This window comes from Balaenoptera physalus (assembly GCF_965194825.1).
Source record: "Balaenoptera physalus genome assembly, chromosome: 4".
NCBI classification, from domain to species: domain Eukaryota; kingdom Metazoa; phylum Chordata; class Mammalia; order Artiodactyla; family Balaenopteridae; genus Balaenoptera; species Balaenoptera physalus.
The window spans coordinates 21,471,424-21,484,584 of NC_138891.1; the positions used below are offsets into that span (position 1 = coordinate 21,471,424).

Below are 13,161 nucleotides of genomic sequence, written 5' to 3' on the forward strand. Positions count from 1 at the left end.
CCCCCCAAGTTAAGAGACACCTCATTCCTCTATGTCTTGATGATTTACAGTTTTAAAAAAATAATTGATAGAATTGTTTTTAGAGCAGTTTTAGGTTTATGGAAAAACAGAGCAGAAAGTAAGATAGTTCTCCCCCACAGCTTCCTCTATTATTACCTCACATTAGTGCAACACATTTGTTACAACTGATGAACCAATGTACTATTATTAAATGAAGTCCATAGTTTTTTAAAAAAACAAAACAAAACGGGGCTTCCCTAGTGGCACAGTGGTTAAGAATCTGCCTGCCAATGCAGGGGACCTGGGTTCGAGCCCTGCTCTGGGAAGATCCCACATGCCATGGAGCAACTACGCCCGTGCGCCACAACTACTGAAGTCTGCGTGCCTAGAGCCCATGCTCCGCAACAAGAGAAGCCACTGCAATGAGAAGCCCACTCACCGCAACGAAGAGTAGCCCCCGCTCGCCGCAACTAGAGAAAGCCCGCACGCAGCAATGAAGACCCAACTCAGGCAAAAATTAATTAATTAATTAATTTTAAAATTCCTTTAAAAAACAAAACAAAACAAAACAAAAAACTACAGGGTAACTCGTAGCACTTAAGAGCTTCTTGCATAACACTTTTTAAAAAATTTTTATTGGAGTGTAGTTGCTTTACATGTTGTGTTAGTTTCTACTGTACAGCAAAGTGAATCAGCTATACGTATACATATACATTTTTTTTCTTTTTTTTAACCTTTAATTTTATTTTTTTAAATTGTAGTTTATTTACAATATAATGTTTCAGGATAGTGATTCAATGTTTTTATATATTATACTCAATTACACTCCATTTGAAGTTATTACAAAATAATGGCTGTATTTCTCTGTACTGTACAATATTTTCTTTTTTTTTTAATAGATCTTTATTGGAGTATAATTGCTTCACAATACTGGTAGTTTCTGTTGTACACCAAAGTGAATCAGCCATATGTATACATATGTCCCCATATCCCCTCCCCCTTGAGCCTCCCTCCTGAGCCTCACTCCCATCCTCCCTATCCCATCCCTATACACATAACTTTTAAGGTAAGTATTGAGAGAGGGGGCATACTCACAAAATGTGCTGTGCTGTAATTAAAAATAGTATGTCCTTTATCTGATCTAAAACTGACACTGTTGCTAAACAAATAGGGTAACAAACCAAGTGGCAACAGATAAATCTTTTATAAAGATATTCTGAAGAAAATGAAATTACTGCCACATAATTGAAAATAAATATATTCTGGTTCCTATTTCCCTTAGTCACCCTTAGTTTATAGGGAGCATCACACACAAGAGTCCAGCCCGAGAAGTAACTTAGAATTTCAGGTTGGAAGGTACCTTAGGAGTGACAGACCCTTCTTATTTTAAAGATGAGGAAACTAGGGCCCAGATAAATCAAGTAAATTACCCAGGTGACACAAAAACAGAGCCAGGATGGAAGTAAGATTTTTTTTCCAAGCAATTAACATACTTTACAATTATTTTTTCTTTACCTTTTTTTTTTTTTTCCTTCTTTAAAGGAAATGTTCTTCACAGGGTTGCCTTAGCACAACAATCCTTCACAGGGTGACTCTAGCACAGGGTTAACCTAGTACAGCAAGCACAAGACCGTACCTCAGTCTGGTATCACTCTTTTGTTTGAGCATTAAGCAAATGATCAAAGGCTGAGGACAAGCATGAAACTACTTATGAAAACAACTTTTCAAGGAAGCTATCAGAGGGCACAGGAACTTCAGTAGTGACAATTAGCTCAACTAAACACTTAGACTGTAATTACAAACCCATATCCTGTCAATTGTTCACTAGCAGAAAGAGAGGAAAGGGTTTAGACATTCTCAGCTTCCCTAGCAATGTGCCAGCAGAACTACAGGATTTTACTTCTTTCAATCAAGTGATAAGTAGAAACCAACATAAACTTGCTAGACAGATGAACAAGTAGTTCACACTAAAACTTCTTTGGAAAATCATGGGAAAAAAAACTTGAGAGATTGAAAGTGAATTTTTTAAAAATATTAAATGCAATAGTATTTACCTAGTATTTATTTCTTTACTATTGTAAGACATAGGTAGAAGACAGGTTAATGTTCATAAAAGAACTGGAAGGGGCAGTGCACTTATCATGAACACCACATTTATTATCTCAACCTTCAGGTTTCAATCACAGACAGTTTAAGTGACGGGATTTTGATTTATCTGGGTTTCTGTCCTTCCCCTCCCCCCACTTCTACTGTTCAAAGACAACAAATCAGCCTTGTTTGCTGATTTGTTTACAATGAAGTATGCATTATACTGAACACTGAAAAATTGAACAGTATAGAACTCCATTTGTTAAAGATGGTTATTTTATCTGAATCACTGTAATTCCATGTAAAAGATCTCTCTAAAGTAATTCTACAAATTGTTAAAGAATAACTGCTAAAACAGTACTGTATACCTTATCATTTATATTGAAATAACATTCAAATTTATCCTCTTAAAATAGAAGGTGGGGGCTTCCCCGGTGATCCAGTAGTTACGAATCCCCGCTTCCACTGCAGAGGGCATGGTTTTGATCCCTGGTCGGGGAACTAAGATCCTGCATGCCGCGTGGTGCAGCAAAAAAAAAAAAAAAAAAAAAAAAAGAAGAAGAAGAAGGTGGCACTCTAAATAGCCTTTAGAAAATATTTGCAAATATGCACTGAGCCTTGAAAACTTTTTAAACCTACTAACCCAGTAATTTACCTATTTAAAAACTTGAATTCAGGAAAATTTTCATACACAAAGCAAAAACATACAAACGTGACAAACTTGCAAATAACCTAACGGTCCAAATATCAAGAAATAGTTAGACAAACAATGATATACCCATTTGATGGCATATTAAGCAGCTATTTATACTGAAGTTTGTCATATGTGTACAATACTATGGACATGTTTATAGATGATATGGATAGAGTAAAATGTAAAGCAGTACAAAAAGTATAATTAGAATTCTGTTAACTGTAAAAAGGAAAAAATCATAAGTACAATCTAATGCATGGAAATTTAGGCTGGAAAACCAGAGGCTGGGAGGGGGAAAGGGAGGAAGGGGGAATTAGATGAAGTTAGTCAAAAGTATAACCTCCCAGTTATAAGATGAATAAGTACTAGAGATGTAATGTACAACATGATGAAAATAACTAACACCACTATACATTATACATGAAAGTTGTTAAGAGAGTAAATCCTAAGAGTTCTCATAAGGAAAAAATGTATATTTTTTCTATTTCTTTAATATTGTGTCAATATGAGATAACAGATTTTCATTAAATCTACTGTGGTAATCATTCCATGATGTATGTAAGTCAAATCATCATGTTGTATGACTTAAACTTATACAGTGCTGGATGTCAATTATATCTCAACAAAACTGAAAGAACAAAAGAAAGAAAGAAATTAAAGATGGAAGGAAATATACTAATATAGTTCAAAAGTAACTATAAATAAATATTTGCTTTTTTCAATGTTTTATTAATGAGAGCATACATATTATATACTTTTTTAAAAAGTTCTATTATTCAAGACACTTAGAATAGTCCAAAGGAAGAACTCAGGTTAGAGCTAGGCTAGCTATTCTTAATATGTTGGTGTTCATCAGTACTTCCAAACGTCAGATTTTCATTCTTAGTAGTTAATGTTAATATAAACAGAATACATTTGTAAATACTTAATATGTCTCTGTAAAACAAGCATATTTCTTATAAGCCAGATTTATTTCAATGTCTATGAATGCAGAGCAATTTTTTAAAACTACAACACTTAATATACCAAGACGGCTTCTCTGTCTAACCTAGACACTGACAAGACTAACTCCTGTCTTGCTTAAGCAATTCCTCTCTTTTAAAACTTTCCCCAACAAGCAACCTATAATGCACAAACAGCTGGTAATCTCAGTAAATATCCTGAAGAGGAAAGTATATATCTAAACCTGAAATAGTACAGGGAATTCCCTGTCAGTCCAGTGGTTAGGACACCACACTTCCACTGCAGGGGGCCCGGGTTCGATCACTGGCTGGGGAACTAAGGTCCCACAAGCCGCGTGGCATGGCAAAAATAAAATTTTTTTTTTAATTTTAAAATCGTACAAATTTAAATAAAATATATAATATTACTAAATTCCCCTCCAAAAACCAGATTACTATCCTAAGATCTTAAAAGACATAGCTCCAAAGTATAAATTTCAAATTCAGTAAAGGAATCATTTCATAAACTTATCTAGTATGTAAATGTTACTTTTTCTATTTTGAATATTTAAAATACAGTCTAATCTTAAGTCACTGAACCAGTCATTCTGTCATTCTCTTTATCTAGTATGAAGTTCATTAATATCCAGATCCACAAAGATTTATTATTGAAACACTAAGTAGTCCTTTTTGTAATACTGTTTCACCAATGTGTTTTTTGTATAGCTTGGATTTCATAACCTTGGACAACTAATTTATGAATAAGAACTTTCCACCCTGCAAAGTTAAAGGATTAAATAAAACAGCACATACAGAAAAGAACTTTGCATAGCACTTCACATAAAAAAGCACTCAAGGGGGGCTTCCCTGGTGGTGCAGTGGTTGAGAATCTGCCTGCCAATGCAGGGGACACGGGTTTGAGCCCTGGTCTGGGAAGATCCCACATGCCGCGGAGCAACTAGGCCCGTGAGCAACAACTACTGAGCCTGCACATATGGAGCCTGTGCTCCCACCAAGAGAGGCCATGATAGTGAGAGGCCCACGCAACGCGATGAAGAGTGGCCCCCACTTGCCACAACTAGAGAAAGCCCTTGCACAGAAACGAAGACCCAACACAGCTAAAAATAAATAAATAAATATTTAAAAAAAAAAAAAAAAGCACTCAAGGGACTTCCCTGGCAGTCCAGTGGTTAAGATGTTGCACTTCCACTGCAGGGGACATGGGTTTGATCCCTGGTTGGGGAACTAGGATCCCGCATGCCGTGTGGCAAAAAACAAAAACAAAAACAAACAACAACAACAAAATACAAAATCTCAATAATTGATGACATATTAATTTACAGTGAGACCAGTTTCTTTCCAACAAAAGGAACAGCCATGCCTCCTAGTCACAGCATAAATCATCAGTCTTGTTTGCTTGATGTGAAAGAAATTAAAACAGTATTTCTTAAAAGGTGGTCTCTAGTGACCTACAGGTGGTTTGCTCACATACATTTCCCCAAATTAATTACATTTTCTACAAAAATCCCACAACACAACTCTATGCTAGCAGAGCTGTGTTGTTCAATTTCCCTTGGGTAACAGTTAATGGGATGCTTCCAAATCTTAGCAAATATATTTTTACTTCACTTCTGCTACAGCATTTACTTTTGTTAAGCATTTATTGTTAGTATTATGTTGTATCATTCACCTTAGGATCAGTGGCTCAAAACTAATTCAAAGAGACCAAAATCAGAGGGGCAAAAATTAAAGTTACATTCCTTGTAACAAAACAAACACAATTTCACAACTGCAAAAAAAAAAAAGGTTCCAATGATAACGTTAATGACAATACTCAGAGAGAAAGCAGAACGAGCTACTGCAAAATTCCTTCACCAAGACGGGAGAGAGCAGAAGCAAGAAGAACTACAGTCCTACAGCCTGTGGAACAAAAACCACATTCACAGAAAGACAGACAAGATGAAAAGGCAGAGGGCTATGTACCAGATGAAGGAACAAGATAAAACCCCTGAAAAACATCTAAATGAAGTGGAGATAGGAAACCGTCCAGAAAAAGAATTCAGAATAATGATAGTGAAGATGATCCAGGACCTCGGAAAAGAATGGAGGCAAACATCAAGAAGATGCAAGAAATGTTTAACAAAGACCTAGAAGAAATAAAGAAAAACAGAGATGAACAATACAATAACTGAAATGAAAAATACAACAGAAGGAATCAATAGCAGAATAACTGAGACAGAAGAACGGATAAGTGACCTGGAAGACAATGGTGGAATTCACTGCCACGGAACAGAATAAAGAAAAAAGAATGAAAAGAAATGAAGACAGCCTAAGAGAACTCTGGGACAACATTAAACGCACCAACATTCACATTATAGGGGTCCCAGAAGGAGAAGAGAGAGAGAAAGGACCCAAGAAAATATCTTCAAAAGAAAGCTGGAGTAGCAATACTCATATCAGATAAAATAGACTTTAATATAAAGAATGTTACAAGAGACAAAGAAGGACACTACATAATGACCAAGGGATCAATCCAAGAAGATATAACAATTATAAATATATATGCACCCAACATAGGAGCACCTCAATACATAAGGCAACTGCTAACAGCTATAAAAGAGGAAATCGACAGTGACACAATAATAGTGGGGAACTTTAACAGCTCACTTACACCAATGGACAGATCATCCAAACAGAAAATTAACATGGAAACACACGCTTTAAATGACACAACAGACCAGATAGATTTAATTGATATTTATAGGCCATTCCATCCAAAAACAGCAGATTACACTTTCTCCTCAAGTGCACACAGAACATTCTCCAGGATAGATCACATCTTGGGTCACAAATCAAGCCTCAGTAAATTTAAGAAAACTGAAATCATATCAAGCATCTTTTCTGACCACAATGCTATGAGATTAGAAATGAATTACAGGGAAAAAAATGTAAAAAACACAAACACATGGAGGCTAAACAATACGTTACTAAATAACCAAGAGATCACTGAAAAAATCAAAGAGGAAATCAAAAAATATCTAGGGACAAATGACAACGAAAACACAATCCAAAACCTATGGTATGCAGCAAAAGCAGTTCTAAGAGGGAAGTTTATAACAATACAAGCCTACCTCAAGAAATAAGAAAAATCTCAAATAAACAACCTAACCTTACACCTAAAGGAACTAGAGAAAGAAGAACAAACAAAACCCAAAGTTAGCAGAAGGAAAGAAATCATAAAGATCAGAGCAGAAATAAATGAAATAGAAACAAAGAAAACAATAGCAAAGATCAATAAAACTAAAAGCTGGTTCTTGGAGAAGATAAACAAAATTGATAAACATTTAGCCAGACTCATCAAGAAAAAGAGGGAGAGGACTTAAATCAATAAAATGAGACATGAAAAAGGAGAAATTACAACAGACACTGCAGACATATAAAGCATCCTAAAAGACTACTATAAGCAACTCCATACCAATCAAATGGACAATCTGGAAGAAATGGACAAATTCTTAGAAAGGTATAACCTTGCAAGACTGAACCAGAAAGAAATAGAAAATATGAACAGACCAATCACAAGTAATGAAATTGAAACTATGATTAAAAATCTTCCAACAAACAAAACTCTAGGACCAGATGGCTTCACAAGTGAATTCTATCATACATTTAAAGAAGAGCTAACACCCATCCTTCTCAAACTCTTCCAAAAAACTGCAGAGGAAGGAACACTCCCAAACTCATTCTATGAGGCCACCATCACCCTGATACCCAAACCACACAAAGATACTACAAAAAAAGAAAACTACAGACCAATATCACTGATGAATATAGATGCAAAAATCCTCAACAAAATACCAGCAAACAGAATCCAACAACACATTAAAAGGATCATACACCATGATAAAGTGGGATTTATCCCAGGGATGCAAGGATTCTTCAATATACGCAAATCAATCAATGTGATACACCAAATTAACAAATTGAAGAAGAAAAACCATATGATCATCTCAATAGATGCAGAAAAAGCTTTTGACAAAATTCAACACACATTTATGATAAAAACTCTCCAGAGAGTGGGAACAGAAGGAACCTACCTCAACATAATAAAGGCCATATACGACAAACCCACAGCAAACTTCATTCTCAATGGTGAAAAATGGAAAGCATTTCCTCTAAGATCAGGAACAAGACAAGGATGTCCACTCTCACCACTATTATTCAACATAGTTTTGGAAGTGTTAGCCACGGCAATCAGAGAAGAAGAAGAATTAAAAGGAATACAAATCAGAAAAGAAGAAGTAAAATTGCACTGTCTGCAGATAACATGATACTATACACAGAGAATCCTAAAGATGCCACCAGAAAACTACTAGAGCTAATCAATGAATTTGGTAAAGTTGCAGGATACAAAATTAATGCACAGAAATCTCTTGCATTCCTATATACTAATGATGAAAAAATCTGAAAGAGAAATTAAGGAAACATTCCCATTTACCACTGCAACAAAAAGAATAAAATATCTAGGAATAAACCTACCTAGGGAGACAAAAGACCTGTATGCAGAAAACTGTAAGACACTGATGAAAGAAATTAAAAATGATACCAACAGATGGAGAGATATACCATGCTCTTGGATTAGAAGAATCAATATTGTGAAAATGACTACACTACCAAAGCAATCTTCAGATTCAATGCAATCCCTATCAAATTACCAATGGCATTTTTTACAGAACTAGAACAAAAAATCTTAAAATTTGTATGGAGACACAAAAGACCCCAAATAGCCAAAGCAGTCTTGAGGAAAAAAAACAGAGTTGGAGGACTCAGACTCCCTGACTTCAGACTACACTACAAAGCTACAGTAATCAAGACAATATGGTACTGGCACAAAAACAGAAATACAGATCAATGGAACAGGATAGAAAGCCCAGAGATAAACCCAGACACCTACGGTCAACTAATCTATGACAAAGGAGGCAAGGATATACAATGGAGAAAAGACAATCTCTTCAATAAGTGGTGCTGGGATAACTGGACAGCTACATGTAAAAGAATGAAATTAGAACACTCCCTAACACCACACACAAAAATAAACTCAAAATGGATTCGAGACCTAAATGTAAGACCAGACACTATAAAACTCTTAGAGAAAAACATAGGAAGAACACTCTTTGACATAAATCACAGCAAGATCTTTTTTGATCCACCTCCTAGAGTAACGGAAATAAAAACAAAAGTAAACAAATGGGACCTAATGAAACTTAAAAACTTTTGCAAAGCAAAGGAAAGCACAAACAAGATGAAAAGACAACCCGCAGAATGGGAGAAAATATTTGCAGATGAATCAACAGACAAATGATTAATCTCCAAAATATATAAACAGCTCATACAGCTCAATATTAAAAACAAACAACCCAATCAAAAAATGGGCAGAAGACATAAACAGACATTTCTCCAAAGAAGACACACAGATGGCCAAGAAGCACATGAAAAGCTGCTCAACGTCACTATTAGGAAATGCAAATCAAAACTACAATGAGGGCTTCCCTGGTGGCACAGTGGTTGAGAATCTGCCTGCCAACGCAGGGGACACGGGTTCGAGCCCTGGTCTGGGAAGATCCCATGTGCCGTGGAGCAGCTGGGCCCGTGAGCCACAATTACTGGGCCTGCGCGTCTGGAGCCTGTGCTCCGCAACAAGAGAGGCCGTGATAGTGAGAGGCCCGCACACCGCGATGAAGAGCGGCCCCCGCTTGCCACAACTAGAGAAAGCCCTCGCACAGAAACGAAGACCCAACACAGCCATAAATAAAGAAAAAAGAAAAAAAAAAAAACTTCGGCAGGATGTCACTCCATTTCTGACCTCCTCCGATGTCATTTAAAAAAAAAAAAAAAAAAACTACAATGAGGTATCACCTCACATCAGTTAGAATGGGCATCATCAGAAAATCTACAAACAACAAATACTGGAGAGAGTGTGGAGAAAAGGGAACCCTCTTGCGCTGTTGGTGGGAATGTAAATGGCTACAGCCACTGTGGAGAACAGTACGGAGGTTCCTTAAAAAACAAAAAACAGAACTACCATATGACCCAGCAATCCCACTACTGGGCACATACCCAGAGAAAAACCATAATTCAAAAAGACACATGCACCCCAACGTTCAATGCGGCACTATTTACAATAGGCAGGTCATGGAAGCGACCTAAATGCCCATCGACAGACGAATGGTAAAAGAAGATGTGGTACATATATGCAATGGAATATTACTCAGCCATAAAAAGGAATGAAATTGGGTCATTTGTAGAGACGTGGATGGATCTAGAGACTGTCATACAGAGTGAAGTAAGTCAGAAAGAGAAAAACAAATATTGTATATTAAATCATATAATGTGGAACCTAGAAAAATGGCACAGATGAACTGGTTTGCAGGGCAGAAATAGAGACACAGAAGTAGAGAACAAACATGTGGACACCAAGGGGGGAAAGTGGCGGGGGCGGGGGCGGTGGGATGAACTGGGAGATTGGGATTGACATATATACACTCATATGTATAAAATGGATAACTAATAAGAACCTGCTGTATAAAATAATAAAATTCAAAACAAGAAAAAATTCCTTCATCAAACTACACACTGGGCGCTGCATAATATCAATGGCATAGAACATGACAGAGCAATTCCTACCTCGTGTGTACATTAGTAGACATTTTGCTTTATGAAGCCCAAAACCCCTGGAGTATCTATCACGGCTCCTGAGAGAGAAGTGTTCAGTGACTTTTTGTTCTGTTTGTGAATGAAAAGCCATGCAACCAGAATAAGGATTTTTCATTTGGTTCGTTATTTTGTGAGCCATGATGTAGAACAAAAATAGCAGCTGCATGTACTTCTCATGGATTTAAGTTACCAACACAACATCCCTGTGTCAGTCTTTACTTGTAGTCAATGCATTCACAAGTGATCTAACTACAGATACAAGAATCTGACTATGGTCTACTACAGTTGTACCTGAGGGTTCACATATTTTTTAGCATGTAAATAGCACACTATTTTTTATCACAAATGAACTTCCTTTATATTATAGTTAAAGCATATTTTTCTTATGTGTGTAAGTAGATTATATTACCTATAAATTTCTTTTCAGTATAGTAAAACAAGTATTATAAAACATACTACAAAAAGGGGGTTGGGTCTAACAGGGTTTAGAATCTTTATTATAAACTTCTTTAAGATTCTTTATACATATAGCAAAACTTCCTAGAAAGGTACTTTCAAGAAAGGTTTTACCAATTTGTATCCCCACTACATTAATGGATGTACACAGTATCCATTAACAGAGCTGTAATAAAGCTTTTTAATCTTAGCCAATTATTTAAAGTTATCTGAGTTAATCTGCATTTCTGATTACTTGTAAAATCAAAATTTTTTTAAAGACTACAAGAACCCCACAGGGAGGGAGAGAACAGGCAGAGTGTAGGAGGGTAAGACACCATTCCCAAAGAACTGCCTTACAAAAGACTTCTGAGTTGAGGCCTTGCTCTTTGCCTTGCTGCTGTTGATGTATTCCAGTATACAATAACACAGCAGGGTTTCCCTGGTGGCGCAGTGGTTAAAGAATCTGCCTGCCAATGCAGGGGACACAGGTTCCATCCCTGGTCCAGGAAGATCCCACATGCCGCGGAGCAACAAAGCCCATGCACCACAACTACTGAGCCTGCACTCTAGAGCCCGTGAGCCACAACTACTGAGCCCACGTGCTGCAACTACTGATGCCTGAGTGCCTAGAGCCTATGCTCCGCAACAAGAGAAGCCACCATGATGAGAAGCCTGCATGCTGCAACGAAGAGTAGCCCCTGCTCACCACAACGAAGAGTAGCCCTGCTCGCCACAGCTAGAGAAAGCCCTCACACAGCAAGGAAGACCCAACGCAGCCAAAAATTTTAAAAAATAATAATAATAACACAGCAGACTGATCCCAGTACTGTAGGGGTGAGTGGACAGATAACATGAGGGCTGCCCCACAGCTCTTCTGGAGAAAAAAGGAGACCCAAGAGAAGCATTACTTGGGACCGCCCACAACATCGTGCCTTCCTCTTCTTCTCCCAAGTCCTTATACACTCAAAGCAGTGGGCAACTGCTGAAAAGAGAAGAGGGTTATTTTCAATCTCTCCATATTTTGGTTTTAGGCATGTGGCTTATAAATAAAATTTGCCTGAGATGTTAAAAAAAAAAATCAAAAATTTTTTATATTTACTAGAATTTGTATCTCTGTATATGTTTGATCACACTGATGTAATTTATGTTTCACTTCAACATTGTCTTTTTGCATTTGCATTTCATAGTGAATGATACCACATGAAAATGTTAGAACTGAGTTGTGATTTTATTGACTTGTTGCCTGCTTACCTTAGGCTTTGAAACTTTTCATATATTAAAGTCTACTATCCAAATAAACTGAATACTTCGGTATCTTAGAGAGTATTTGCTTTGAGAATAATTCTTACTGTGATAAAATAGAGCACCCCACAATAAAACCCTGTTTTCCAAGGGAAAAAAAATTTCAAATACATTCCAATTCCAAATATTCATCCGCAGTAAATTTAAATTAAACTACAGTTTATCAGGTAATGTAATGCCCTAAGTGGACTTCACAGAATGCTGACATATCTGTCATTCATGTTATATTAAAAAATTATTAGGAACTACGTTTTTTCCATTTTAATTGTATTGTTGTTATTTTTTCCTTAAAAAATTCCATTCTCAGGGGCTTCCCTGGTGGCACAGTGGTTGAGAGTCTGCCTGCTAATGCAGGGGACACGGGTTCGAGCCCTGGTCTGGGAGGATCCCACATGCCGCGGAGCGGATGGGCCCGTGAGCCACAACTACTGAGCCTGCGCGTCTGGAGCCTGTGCTCCGCAGCAAGAGAGGCCGCGATAGTGAGAGGCCCGCGCATCGCGATGAAGGGTGGCCCCCGCTTGCCACAACTAGAGGAAGCCCTCGCACAGAGGCGAGGACCCAACACAGCCAAAAATAAATAAATTAATTTAAAATATATATATATATTAAAAAAAAAAAATTCCATTCTCAGCATACTCTGTGTACTAACATAATGTATTCAGTATTCAAATAAAAGTCATTCTGTTTTTAAAATAAATTAAATCAAATTAAACCAACTTTTGTCACCCATGGCCCATTTTGGAGTGTCAGTGTTTTTCATTTCTAACTGGTATGGTATCTTTCTCTATTGAGGATTTTTATGTGGTAAGAATTTAGGCCTCTCCAAAATCAGTCAAGGCTAATCCCAGAAGCCTATCGTCTGAGAACTTACAATCTTGAAGGTCACACAGAGCAGCAGAGTCTGAGCAGTAGTCTATGCTTTAAGACAGGTTTAGAAATGCAGTGAATCTCAAAATGCATGTGGAACATCAAACAACAGCGTGCTCT

General features: G+C 37.0%; 1 protein-coding gene and 1 long non-coding RNA gene across 7 annotated transcripts in view; one reads left to right on the top strand and one right to left on the bottom strand.

The window, feature by feature from the left end:
* Positions 1–11,422, top strand: part of LOC309660571 — a 202,219-nt gene extending 190,797 nt beyond the window's left edge. The window contains exon 2 of the long non-coding RNA XR_014263475.1: positions 11,302–11,422. This is a non-coding gene — a long non-coding RNA (uncharacterized lncRNA). The remainder of the gene's footprint in view (positions 1–11,301) is intronic.
* PIK3CB (phosphatidylinositol-4,5-bisphosphate 3-kinase catalytic subunit beta) overlaps positions 1–13,161 on the bottom strand; it is a 194,059-nt gene that overhangs the window by 113,586 nt on the left and 67,312 nt on the right. The gene's annotated exons all lie outside the window — the stretch shown is intronic.